This window comes from Balearica regulorum, chromosome 1 (assembly GCF_011004875.1).
Source record: "Balearica regulorum gibbericeps isolate bBalReg1 chromosome 1, bBalReg1.pri, whole genome shotgun sequence".
NCBI classification, from domain to species: Eukaryota; Metazoa; Chordata; class Aves; order Gruiformes; family Gruidae; genus Balearica; species Balearica regulorum.
In genome coordinates, this window is record NC_046184.1 from 135,769,882 (window position 1) to 135,784,302 (window position 14,421).

At 42.5% G+C, this 14,421-nt stretch overlaps 1 protein-coding gene across 5 annotated transcripts in view; it reads right to left on the bottom strand.

The window, feature by feature from the left end:
* RAB9A (RAB9A, member RAS oncogene family) overlaps window positions 1-14,421 on the bottom strand; it is a 36,258-nt gene that overhangs the window by 6,774 nt on the left and 15,063 nt on the right. The window contains exon 1 of one of the 5 annotated variants that reach the window (XM_075776192.1): window positions 7,909-8,028. The exons of 1 other annotated variant lie outside the window; for it this stretch is intronic. The gene's annotated coding sequence lies outside the window, so the exon portion shown is untranslated. Of the gene's footprint in view, window positions 1-2,671; window positions 8,029-14,421 lie in introns of those variants that run through there. 3 more of the 5 variants (XM_075776209.1, XM_010302930.2, XM_075776223.1) reach the window with 3 other exon arrangements.

The following is a 14,421-nucleotide window of genomic DNA, read 5'->3' on the forward strand; positions in this document are numbered from 1 at the left end:
TGAGGGGAACTACTGTTCCTATACCTGCCTGATACTAAAAGAGCTCAAAGTAATTCAGCCAAAACGGGCTTCTCTGAAAATAGCATCTATTTAAAATGGAAATGGGTCATAAGTTGCCTAGTCCGTCTCCTCTGAAGGAAGGAATGCAGTCTTGCTAGTTGTAATTAGTGTTACTGGCATATACATCACCCGCAGAGCATGGTTATGGAATTAATACCTGATACAAGCTGGTATGAGAGTCATATGACTCTGTGCTGCCTTAGAATCAAGACTTACATTAGAACCAAGACATTTAAGGAATTTTTTTCATCTCTAACTTTCCATCTTTGAATGCTTATTTGTTAGACTCAATCTACAGTAAGATAGAAGAAATGCTTTATAGTTTGAGAGCAGCTGAAGCCTCAATACAAAAAATTTCCAAATATACAGAACAGTTGCTGCTTCCATTAAAAATCTGTTCAGAGCAAGTAATTTTATGTATTCATACTGTGTAATTAAAAATGGTGTTTATAAATCCTTTATTTTGTTCATGTTTGGATCACAATAATGTTAAAACTGCTTAAGAGCCACAAGTGAATTGTTTATTTACCTTTCAGAGAACTATGGGTAAGTGCTATGGCTCAGGATATAAACATACATTTTTATGTACATGAAAAGCCTTATTACAGTCACAGCACTACTTGCACATGAGTTTCAGTTTCATGCTGAAATCTTTAAAATGTTCCAGTGTCTTCATTTATCTCCCCAATTCCTAATGTTGGTGAACGAATAAGTTACCTGAGCTACTCCATTACATAGGAGCACCTTCTTAATAAGTAATGCATTCATGAGAACAGAGAGTACTGAATGTTTTCCTGTTCTTCCACTTCAGAGTTACGATTTATTTTTTCTGTCCTACTGAAATCACAAGGCATAATGTGAATAAATAACTAAAGTAGCTCTGACTAGTACTATGCACTTGTTTCTTTAGCTTCTACAGTTTGAAGAACTGCAGTTATTATCATTAAATTGTCCATGAAGCCACATTTTAAACAAATACAAGCAAGGAAACTCTGTTAACAGTATCATGTGCATCCAGAACCTGAGAAGTTAATTTGCACTATTTCAGGTACATGGGCCATTACAGGAGACTGATGACAGCCTTCCTAGGACTGAGAAGCAAGTCACTCAGTGTGATGCAGGCAATGTCACTTTTCAGGACAATCAGCTTCCACAGTAGAAGCTGTCATGCTTAGCTAGCACTTTATGTTTTCGTAAAGCTTTTAATACAAAATAAATGCGATATATGTTCAGTCGCTTAAATACATGCTTACAAGCTGGATCTGAAGCAGCAAATAAGCATGTTTAGACTCATAGAATGGTTTGGGTTAGAAGGGACCTCAAAGATCATTTAGTTCCAACCCCGCTGCTGCGGGCAGGGACACCCTCCACTAGACCACGTTGCCCAAAGCCCCATCCAACCTGGCCTTGAACACTTCCAGGGAGGGGGCATCCACAACCTCTCTGGGCAACCTGTTCCAGTGCCTCACCACCCTCACAGTGAAGAATTTCTTTCTGACATCTAATCTAAATCGACCCTCCTGCAGCTTAAACCCATTACCCCTTGTCCTGTCACTACATTCCCTGATAAACAGTCCCTCTCCATCTTTCCTGCAGGCCCCTTCAGGTTCTGGCAGGCCGCAATTAGATCTCCCCAGAGCCTTCTCTTCTCCAGGCTGAACAACCCCAACTCTCTCAGCCTGTCCTCATAGGAGAGGTGCTCCAGCCCTCTCATCAGCTTCGTGGCCCTCCTCTGGACTCGCTCCAACAGCTCCATGTCTCTCCTGTACTGGGGCCCCCAGAGCTGGACGCAGTACTCCAGGTGGGGTCTCACCAGAGCAGAGCAGAGGGGCAGGATCACCTCCCTCGACCTGCTGGTCAGGCCTCTTTTGATGCAGCCCAGGACACGGTTGGCTTTCTGGGCTGCAAGCGCACACTGCCGGCTCACGTTGAGCTTCTCGTCAATCAATACCCCCAAGTCCTTCTCCATTAAGAAGCATTTTTGTTTGGAAGCAGCGAAGACTTTATACAATTATAGGGTTTTTTGACTATATAGAATCATAGAATGGTTTGGGTTGGAAGGAACCTTAAAGACCATCTAGTTCCAACCCCCCTGCTGCGGGCAGGGACACCCTCCACTAGACCACGTTGCCCAAAGCCCCATCCAACCTGGCCTTGAACACTTCCAGGGAGGGGGCATCCATAGCCTCTCTGGGCAACCTGTGCCAGTGCCTCACCACCCTCACAGTGAAGAATTTCTTCCTAATATCTAATGTACATCTACCCTCCTTCATATAAGGGACTCATCTGCGGCCCACTGATTATGTGATTTAGAGTATCTGCCAAATCAGGACAGTAGTTTTCAGCACAGTAAGCTGCTGCATTTTTTCTACTTACGCATCTTTAAATAAGTTCTGATTTTTAAAGAGCTCAATCTTTGTAATTGTTTTTTTTCTAAGTTATGAAGCCTTAACACGCCAACAAATAAAATAACGATAAAATCCTCAATATGCTTGGAGAATTAATGCTATTTCTATTATTATTTCTCATAATAATATTATGCTATTACATACTTTGAACTTTTTGGAAGGAACAGTCAATATCTGATATAATATTTCTGAAGATTTATTACCTTAATTGTTCAGTTTAAATCATCATTCAGCATCTGAAAACAAAACAAAAAACTGAATTCCCAATGTGCATCTGATTGTTTTAGCCAACGTCAGGAACTGCAAGGCACCACAGAATCACAAGTAACTATTTGTTCCAGTTATTTCTTCCTGTGCTGCACAATTAATTTAACATAAAAGTAGTCTCAACCTAGTACAGAGAGGAGTCTGTAAAGAGAAGACTTTTCCCTTGTGTTTCTCTATCATTTCAATATTCAAAGAAAGTGAGAGCAAACAAATAAAAAGCAGTCCCACTCTAGTCCATTTTGATAACTATTTCTGAATTGCCTCCACCACCTTACAAGACCTCAAGCTCTTACACCACTGACCAATATTCCTGTTAAAAGCAGGAAACATTTTCCACTAAATACCATTTCTAACATTATCATATACCATAATAAAAAAAGTAATTTAATTATTTAAAAGGGAGATTCTGGGAGGCAACAGTGAACTGAATTACAAGTCTGAAACATTTCCACTAGCAGTTCAAACACTTGCTGGCAACACTAAAAACAACATGCTAAGCAACTTCAAAAAAATCAGTGTGCATTACAAAATCTTTAATTCCCAGCCCCTCAAAGCTTAGAAAAACACTACTACCTTGACCAATCTACCTATCTCGATTTTCTTAATTCCATGACTGTCAGCTTCATAGCTGCCTTTTTGAGTGCAGTTACCTCTTTTAACACTTAGGTACTGAGGCAGCACTCAAAGAAAAGTGAGATTCTCTGTCTAGAAAACCATAGCAGCAAAACAAACTTAGTCAAGGATTTTGTCTTTTTTTACTATAAAAATAATTTAATAGATTAAGGAGGACCTGCTTATACCAGAGTACTGAAGACAGGTGCTGAACTCAAGTTTTGTCTATGGAAAAACAGTGTTAGCCAACACGGTAATTGCATTATATGTATGATGTCAGCAAGCTACAACCCTACTTAAACTATTAAGCAGAGTCAACTGGACCAATTCATAGTTTCACTTTTACCCTATTGATACCAGGCACAGCAGCACACCATAAAAAAAACCCCAAACCACTGAAATCTCACCATAGCCTCCCCCCCTTTTAAATAAAGGACACAAAAAACTGGATCTGTCGCAGTATCACCACTGAATTCCGTCAGTATTCTTGAAGAAACTGATGTAAGGGACATTTCAAATTTCCAGACTATCATTTCTCCACTTGTACCCACTTTCTAATTTGGAAACAGGCACAGAAAGTTATTTCAATCACCATTTTCAGCCAGTGGTCACTGACATGTAATCAAGGCTAAACCTCAAGGCTTCCTTGAAGGTATGCAGTACACTGTCCTTTAACTAAAGCTGTTAGAGAGCACCCATTTGAGAAGGAAAAAGAACCCAAGGTAAGGCAGACTCAAGCTTGTTCCAACTAATCATGTTTATTTACAGCCTAATACGCTTTCAGTCAAGACTTCTTAAAAAAAGGGGCCATCTTTGTTAAAGATTTAAGAAAAAACACTCAAAACTACTGAAAAGCAGGATTAGCAGTTCTATAACTAGCATAACAGTAACACTGACCATGTTTCCTAACTTCCTGTGTATTCTCAAATTTACACATATACAACGCATCCATTTGAGCTTTGAGGCTTATCCACAATTTTATTTGCTAAGCCATCTTTGTCAAACCACAGGTATTAGACATTAATAGTTTAAAAAGGCACACCAACACTTCAAGTATTTTGTCAAACAAAAATGCTCGCCTTTCAATAACAATATAAACTTACTCCCTCATTAGTAATTTGTTTTCTTAACCCTAATGAAGCATTTGACATTTACCAGGCCAGTATAGAAAAAAGTTGTTTCCTGTGGTTTGTTACTTGCAGTGGCTCATCAAAAAATGACATCAATTGCTTCTCTGTAAAAAGTTGGGGAAAAAAAGTCCCAAAAACTATCAGAGTTGCAGCAGAAGGGGCAGAATCCAGGAAGCACGTAAAGTAGTTTTCAACACTTACTGTTTGTGGAGTTTTTACATCTCTCAGCCCTCAGCCACAACAAAGTAGTTATACTTGTCACCTACAGCAGATTTGCAAGTTTCTAGAAATCTGAAAAGAAAACACAGAAGCAAATTTTCTCCCTTTACTCTGCTTAGCCAATCCTTGTTCTTGTATTCAGAAGGTACTGGTTTACACCTTAGCCAAATAGGTGGCACAAGAATGGGTTTTTAGTGTGTAACAGCCCAGAAGCCTGTTTGACCTTGAAATTCAAAGGGAAACATACAGATACGAAGTCAAGATGCTACATGCTTTGTAGTTTTAAATGCATTACAGCCTCGGACAAACCAGTGAGCCTCCAAACTGGCCTTCCCCTCCATGGGGTACCAATGTAAAAGCTGTGGATCAGGAACACCCCTTTATTGACAGTCACTTGTGAGCTGTCTAGTTCTCCAGAAGCCTGGAAGCCTTTCAATCATATGGCTCAACCTACTGAATTCCTAAACATCTTGCAAGTCTTCCTTTATCTACAATTTCACCACTGCACTGTGAAGTAGTTTGTGTTTTCTGATGACAGGTTATCTGAAAATTGCCTCTCACTGTAAACAGCCTAGACATGCTTTATCTAACACCAGAGTATCACTAGAGTTTATTCATAATAATTTGTAATACAAACACAGCCCAAACTGAACTGACATACAGCTGATGCCACTCATTTGTATACCAAGAAGCTGTATTTCAGTGTTTCTTTATAAGGCTATTTTTAACTCCTATGTAGTTCAGGACTCTAATTCAGTTGCCTGGCATGACTCAGGACTATGAAAGAAGCAGCAGCCAAGGGAAGAAATCTGCTTAACCCCTGAATCATGAAATCATCCCAGTACCTACTGCCAGAATCACTTCATTTATTCTAACTTATATCTAGCCACAAACTCAATCAGCAAAACTTGTCAGGATAAATACCTACATTTATACCTCTGCTAGTTTAACCTTGGCAGAGACCTGGCCTTCACTTTCCATCTTGTTCCCCATGCTCGAGTAGAATAAGCAACCTATTATTCACTCTGATTTAATCAGAGTTGACATTTCTTAGCTGCTCACAGTTGAGTATCTCTCAAGTTCAATATTCTACTACTTTCAGCCAACTTCAAAATACCCTTAGGTGCTGCTGCTCTTGGTCCTACATTTCTAATAATTCATGAGTTAACTGACGTTCTCCTTGCAACCTACTTCGCTGTTACTACTTCTACTCTTTCAATAACTTTTCAAGCAATTATTTCTGCTCATATGTGCTCATCTTTCTCCCTTACGTTAGTTTCCCTTTTCTTTCAGGGACTCTTAGCAATAGCAGCCTCCATTGGTCAGGCTACATTGTACATTCATATTCTTCCCAATATAACTATGTGACCAAAGCCCATCTCTAAGGGATTATGTGGGTTACACTGTATCAGGCAACATACTGTCTGCTCTGTAAAGAATGAAAACAAAAAACACCAAGGAGAATGAATATTATTTAAAAAAAACCAAAACCAACCAACCAAAAAAACCCAAAACAACAAAAAAAACCCCACCAACTGATTGTTTGTTTGAACACTCAAAAGCAAAACAAGGACTGCCGGAGCTTTTCTTTTTTTACTACACACTCCCTATTTTTAACTTAACAGAAAGGGCTTTACTAAAATGAAGGCAACAAACAGAGCTCCATACCACCTGAATGAAGTCAGAGAAAAAGAACAGTTAATTAGAAATTCCACCTTGATACTGAAACACAGAAGTAGTTGTACCATCCTTTGGTTAGGTTTCTCTAGAAATAAAAGTGCCAGGAAAAGAAAGTTTTTGATATGTCTGAGAAATAGCTCTCCCTCCAGTCTGACATTACAGCTTATTACCTTATAAGCTACTAAAAAGTGACAAAAAAATCCCCCCCCCAAAGAAGCCACACATCACCCTTACTCAAAAAAAAAAAAAAAAAAAAGGGCAAGCACTGACAATTTCAGTGTTGTACAACACTGTAAAAGTAAAGACAAATAAAAACCACATACTTATTTAGCAAAGCTGTAAATTATTATGGACAAGAAGGAAAACAACACGTAGGGCAGCAAACTGCACAACAGCTATCTGCAGACAAGCAAGTGGTTTAATTCCAAAACAATATTTAGCCAAGACATTCCCTATTTGCCTACCCCACCCAACTGAATAAAATTAAGTGCTCTCCATCATGTAACCTTTCTAGTAAGGCCACTAATAAAGATTTTTAAAATTAGTTTTCTTGCACTATTCCATGTTTGTTAAATTATTTTGCACAAGTTACAGTTAACACGGAATACCTACACTGAAAACTTCTCATTAACTACTCAAGACATAAGCAAGCCAACAATCTTAACCTAAGCCTTTCAGTCCTCTAGCCATCACCACATCTAAGTTTGCATAGCCATCCGTCACGATTAGAAAAGCAACCGGCCGTTGCAGTGGAGAGCTAAATCAAGTCACTGGTTGAAAAAAGAAGAACTAAACCCCACATTGCTCAGGGTCCCCTTGGGAACACAGACGTCCTTTTTCACCAGACAGCAACAGGAAAATGCAATTAAGGGATTATTTTGGGTTTTTTTCCGTTGGGAAGCTGTTGAGGAGACAGGCACGAAACCGAGTTTCACCCTAACAGATGGGAGATCCTGATCAGTGCTGCGGTAGCACTATGGAGCCGGAGACTGATCATGCGCCGGCTGGGAATCGCCTGTCAGGAGCCTTTTCCCAAAGGAGCCACCGCCTGCCCCGGAGTCACGGGATCCCCGATCACGCCACACTTCCCCGCCGCCCGCACCGGCTCCGAGGAGCGCCCAGGGCCCCCCGTGGGGGGGGGGGGGGGAAGGCGGCCGGGGCTCCCGCTCCCCGGAGGTTCGCAGCCGGCAGTTCCGACCAAGCACCAGGGAGCCGGCAGAGATGGGACAGCAGCGGGGGTGGGCGGGGGGAGAAGGCGGAGCGGGGAACGGGGCAATAAGCGGAAAGCCAGGAGGAAGAGAAAATAAGGAAACCCCAGTCAGCTCCAGACCGCTTCCCCCCGCCAAGGCTGCCGGGGTTGGAGAGCGGCGCCGGGCAGAGCGGCCCCCTCACTTCTCAACGGCGGGCGAGGAGAAAGCGCTCGGCGCGGGCCGCCCTCCCCGGAGCCAGCGGCCGTTGCTCGCCCCGCGCCTGCTAGGGAAAAGGGAAGGGACGCGGCGAGGAAAGGGCGACCCCGCCACGCCAGCCGATACCTGCCCGCGGGAAGGAGGCTACCGCCGGTCCCGAGCCCGGGCTGCGCCGCCGCCCGAAACCGCCACCAGGCGCTGGGGAAGGAACAACATGGCGGAGGGGTAGGGGGCGGGGCCCGAGGGGATCACGTGAGCCGAGCCCGGGTACCCGGCCCCGCCCCCTCGAGGGGAAGGGGAGGGGGGCCCCGCCCCCGACCAGGGACGCGGGTGGCCCCCGGGAGCGGGACGCGCCGTGGGCGCCGGCCTCTAGCGAGGGGCGGGGGGTGACTGGGGGGGGGCGGGCGGTGTTCAACCACGTACCTGCTGCAGACTTTGGACTTGGCAAGCCCGGCCGTGGGAACGGCTTTGCTCCCAGCAAGCGCACGGCACTGAGTGTCCGTAGCGGGCCACAGCTCTCGTTGATCACTGGCGTGTAACACTTCAGAGCAGCAGCGCTGTTCCACCGCAAGAGGATAAGACTTTCATTTGCTCTAGAATGCTCTGAATTATTAAGCTTTAAATGTCTTTATGTAATATCACAGAATCATAGAATGGTTTGGGTTAGAAGGGACCTCAAAGACCATCTAGTTCCAACCCCCCTGCTGCGGGCAGGGACACCCTCCACTAGACCAGGTTGCCCAAAGCCCCATCCAACCTGGCCTTGAACACTTCCAGGGATGGGGCATCCACAACCTCTCTGGGCAACCTCTTCCAGTGCCTCACCACCCTCACAGTGAAGAATTTCTTTCTAACATCTAATCTAAATCGACCCTCCTTCAGCGTAAACCCATTACCCCTTGTCCTGTCACTACACTCCCTGATAATATTTGCAGGTCAAAGTTATTTATTAAAGGCAGTGGTCTCACTGCACTCCACATCAAGGGCCCCATGTAAGCAAAGTCATGATTGTAAGGCAGCTTCGCTTTACAGGTAGAGACATTTAAAAATATACATGGGTCAATGAAGGAATGAACCCAAATCCCAAGTATGCTATTTAAAAAGCATAGTCAGACACTTTTTTTCTGTAGCAATTCAGAATAACATCAACTTGACTGTTTAAACAAGATCACAGGAAAAAAAAGTCTAAAGAAGCTGGTGATAGTCTTTTCTGTGCTCTTACAACTCATCCTGAAGATAGGGCAAAATGTAATTAAACTGAAAAGAACAGATATTACTTAAGTGTATTTAAAGAGGTTCTCACATCATCAAGAGGAACAGGCGATGACAGGCGTAAGGAAAGAGCATTTGAAATGCACCCGTTTGCTCGAGCAGTCATCACATGCTTCCCATCACAAGGGAGATGCAATCGGACCGGAATTGCCACTTGCAGAGTCATCTTGTTTTGGATCAGATTTACAACACGGCCAAAGGAATGGAAAACAAGATCTCAGTATCATCAAAAGGAAATGTCTCCTACTGACTGGAGCAGGATTATTAAAAGGCAGTCCATGCTAGAGGGAAATCTGATGATACTAGGCCACTTCTTAATAAACCTGGACTTTGAAAAATTTCAAGTACTTTTTTCCTGGAATCTGCTTTCATCTAATGCTAAAATAAAATAGAAGTGTTGGAGGGGTAGAAAAATGGCCTATTTAAATAATAGTAATTCTAAGACATAAGTTCTGATCAGTTATGGCACTATTTTGTGATTTAAAAAGAAAAAAAAAAGTGCATTTAGAAGTGGAGGAAATAATTACTCTGTTTTGCACTTGATACCTTGTGGGATGAAGCTACCATCTTTTTTTTCTTGAAAAAAACCTGGTACTCAGGTACTTGGATACATTTAAGGAAATTTAAAATCATAGAATCATAGAATAGTCTGGGTTGGAAGAGACCTTCAAAGATCACCTAGTCAACCCCCCTGCAATGAGCAGGGGCATCTTCAACTAGATCAGGTTACTCAGAGCCCCATCCAGCCTGACCTTGAATGTTTCCAGGGATGGGGCATCCACAGCCTTCTCCGGGCAACCTGTGCCAGTGCCTCACCACCCTCACAGTGAAGAATTTCTTCCTAATACATAATATAAATGGACCCTCCTTCAGCTTAAACCCATTACCCCTAGTCCTGTCACTACACTCCCTCACAAACAGTCCCTCACCAGCTTTCCTGTAGGCCCCTTCAGGTACTGGCAGGCCGCAATTAGATCTCCCTGGAGCCTTCTCTTCTCCAGGCTGAACAACCCCAACTCTCTCAGCCTGTCCTCATAGGAGAGGTGCTCCAGCCCTCTCATCAGCTTCCTGGCCCTCCTCTGGACTCACTCCAACAGGCCCATGTCTTTCTCATGATGGGGGCCCCAGAGCTGGACGCAGTACTCCAGGTGGGGTCTCAGGAGAGCAGAGTAGAGGGGCAGGATCACCTCCCTCGACCTGCTGGTCACCCCTCTCTTGATGCAGCCCAGGACACGGTTGGCTTTCTGGGCTGCAAGCGCACACTGCCGGCTCATGTTGAGCTTCTCGTCAATCAATAACCCCAAGTCCTTCTCCTCGGGGCTGCTCTCAATCCATTCCTCGCCCAGCCTGTATCCATGTTTGGGATTGCCCTGAACCATGTGCAGGACCTTGCACTTGGCCTTGTTGAACCTCATGAAGTTCCCATGGGTCCACTTCTTGAGCTTATCCAGATCCCTCAAATTTTTAAAATTCTAGTTAGAAACAAAATTCTTAAAACTTCTGAGATAAGATGTATTTTTACTTCTTTTACATGGGAACATGAAAGAAAATAGAAAAGGACATGCTGTAACCATGGCCTACTATGCTTTTCATTTTATAAGCATAATGGAGTATCAATAGTTATTCTTATGGGTAAAATACACACATGCATGCTTGAGGATCAGCAACCGAAGGTACTTTTCCCTTGCATCCACCCTGTTACTATTATTCATGTATGTGACTGTCCCTGCATGCCTCGTCACCCACCCTCTGCTCTTGGCTTGTCTCTTCTTGCACAGCAGCCCACCCTTGCTGCTCCCTGATGTGCACGTTCATCTGAAAGCTGACCTTGCACCTTAAGGATGTTATTCACAGAGCTGTATTCAAGAAAAGATAATTGTTGTTATGTCACGTGTTAGCAAACAGCACAAATAACATCTCAATGGCAAATAAAGGGCAATTTTGTGTGTGTGTGCGCGTGTGTATGAGAAAGTTCTGTATCAGCAAAGCTCTCCTGTAACAGAGTTTGTGAATAATGCTTTTTACCATCTGTAGTTGGCAAGGAGACTTTGTCCTATCCTGGGAAGTGATGACATGGCCTCAATAAAACACGACTTTGTCACCTTCTGGCTGAATTACAGCAGTACAAAATAAGGGGATATGAAGTCATCTGCCTTTATGGCTCTGCTAATACCAGAATGCAGCAAGCCAGCCCCCAAGCAATCCAAGAAATTATCAAAGTGCTCTTGTTTCTTTCCTTATCTACAAGACACTCAATGAACCCTGAAGATTCCCTGAAGGACTGTAATTAAACGTATTTGCTCCGTAACCGCAGCCTGTTACCAGGTAATTTTTTTTTTGCCAGAAAAAGAGCTGTGCTTTTTTTTTGTTTAAAGAGTTGCAGTTCTTGGCTTTAGTAACCAATCTACCTAATACAGCAGACTGAAAGGAACACATTTTAAATAAACAATAAACAGCACCATTTTACTCTTGGCTTGGAAAGGAAGAAAAAAGTTCTAAACAATAAAGGGCAGCAGAGTACCTCCCTGAAAAGGGCTACAGTAAGAAGGTTATGAGGAAGATACAAAAGGCCCTCAACAGAATGGAATGAAATGGATCCTGCAGTGGATCTCGAGCAACCCGAAGGAGATTTGTCACTGCTGTTAGGGGAGCAACATTGACTCCTATTCAACGGAGTACTTCTCAGAATAATATCTTCGCTTTTACATTGAAAGCTGTGTGAAATTAATTGTTAATTCAGCTCTCATCTTCTTAAAACACGTATTACAAGTTCTGCATCTATAGGTTACTTGAGTTTTGAGTGCGATCTACATTTAAGACCTTATTGCTACTATTAAATCGTAGGAGTCAAGCAGCAGCTGAATTTACAGTGTCTCTGGAAAACCCAGTGAAAACAAATACAGACATTAGCCTTATTTGGCATACGTTTGTCTTATGTCCATGTGGATCACCTCTAACGTCATGCTCCTTTGTGCAGTAGCATCATGGATATGCTAAATATCATACCAAAATTATTATTGTCTCTGCTTAAAAAAGCTAAGAGATCTTTTTCCCATCTGGAACACACTGAAAAAGGGCAACTTCAACAACATAAAAGAATCTCACTTTCCAAAGCGTTCCTTTTATTCTTGTTTCTGGACTCTGACACTCCCTGTACTCCAGTAATCCAGACCCTCCTGCCAGGACTGTGTAGTTGCAAGTTGACTTTTTAGAGCCATTTTGAGCCAAAGTATACAATCTTATCTGCTCAAACATTTTAAGCCTGTGCAGTTACACAACCTGGGTAGGGGCAATAGAACCTATTGACAAACTGCACCCTGGAGTAGTACTTTGCTTAGTGCAACTATGACCACACCTTTTTATATAAGAGCAATGATCTACTTGAATGACCGTCTCTCGTATTTGGCATTTCATGCCTGTACAGTATTCTGATATATAGTGGCACATGATGCTACACATCTGCTTTCTACTAAACCCTTCAAGAAATGAGGATCGGATACAAACACAAGTAAGCGGTAATGAACTGTGTTAGGTGAAAATAACCTACGGCATAAGATGATCAAGAAGGTAATACAACGATTCATGAGTTTGTATACAGTCTCACTAACTGTTAAATGTTGCGAGCAGCACGTTTATCAGCATGAACTAGGCATAAAGTGAAGCTGAACCTAGATGAGCCTTTTCACCAGCCCTGGAACAACAAAGCCTCATTTCTCATAGATTTGTGTCCTCAGCATACTTGCCACAGTCCCAATTCACCCTCCCTGCCTCCCACTACTATCTGCTCCTTTCTGCCAGTATTCCTAGATCTCCTCCTTGTCTCAGACTACTATCTGGGCAAGCAGCAGGGTATTTGGTGCCTGGCTTTGTATGTAATACTACAACCTAGCAACTATGTGTGTGTTGAACCAGCAGCTAAGTAGCTTAGACTAGGTAAATCCTGAATAAAGGTAAGGGCTCCATCTCTTTCCATAGGAACAGGAATTGTTTTCATGATTACTGGATTTCACAAAATTTACAAATATATTCTCATATTTTAATGTCTAGCTTTAACTGGATTTGTTACAAAGGCAGCTCTTGGGTTCAATTGTTATTGGGAAGGCAGGCAATGGAGGAATGCCTCCTCACAATGTATTACCATGGAAAACTACTTTAAAATGCTGAGTTTACAACTGCGAGGGTACCAAGGATTTGCCCTGAGAGTTCTGACTGCTCTCGGTTTGAAACAGACTGAAGAAAGCTAAGGGACAGTTGTAAAAGGGGCATGGTTATAATCCATTTTTTTACTATTTGTAGTCACTGACAGTTGTTTTTATACCATAAGCTGCAACTGCAGTTGTTAGTAACTGGATTTCATTATTTCCACATCTTAGAAGAAAGGGCAAGATATGAAAGGCTAGAACCAAATATCTCTTGCTGCTGCAGGTACAGCTCACGTTTGCTCAATGATTTGAAAAAGTTTTAAGATACCCACTGTTTATGTTTTCTTAGCTGCCCAGTTAATATGGATCTGTAGAAAATCCCAGTCATGTTGGGGCATATAGCTTAGCACTATACATTCAGTGATGGGCAGTTAAAAAAAAAAAAAAAAAATCTTACATATTATGCCACAAATGTAGTCAGTATTATGGCTACAAATCTTACCCTTGAAATATATTCTATCAAAACCACCATCCATGCCTTGTAACATTTCCTGTCATCAAGACAAAACTTGGATGAGCTGTACATAACTGGAGCAGGTTCAAAACCATCTGCAGGCAGAAATTATTTATAAGTGTCCATTGTTTACAGCTAAAATAAAGTCTCCTGCTACACAGCATTCTGACACAGCACAGTACTGGCATACAGCTCTCCTCAACAGGATCATGACCTCCAAAATGACAGCACACAACTCTGTCCTTACTGTGAACCAGCAACACAAAATAATTGTTTGCTTTCCTATGGGTTTACTGAAAGCTAAAAGTAATACTTTGCACAGAAGTACTTCCACTTAAACAAGCAAGACTACTTGTAAGCAATTCCAGCACATGGGTAAGGGCTGGGAAGGAAGGTCGGATACTGAGTGGTTACACAGTTGAACACTGGGGGTCTGGCCTAATGCTTTAGTATTTGTTTTACATCAGTGCAGTTCCACTAAAACACACATTTTAATATGGCAAAAATCTAGGTAATGCCACAGTAAATCACACCGCAGAAAGTTAACTGTTAACACTTTGCAGAATGGGAAAGATTTTTCTTGGCTTTTTTCAGTAGGATAATAGCAAGTGCCTCTTTGTAACATCAGGTTACACAGCCTTTTCACCATATAAAGGCCTGTCTTCTGTTTTATTTTTAGTCCTGGATGGCTAAGCTGTTCACCAACAGCTA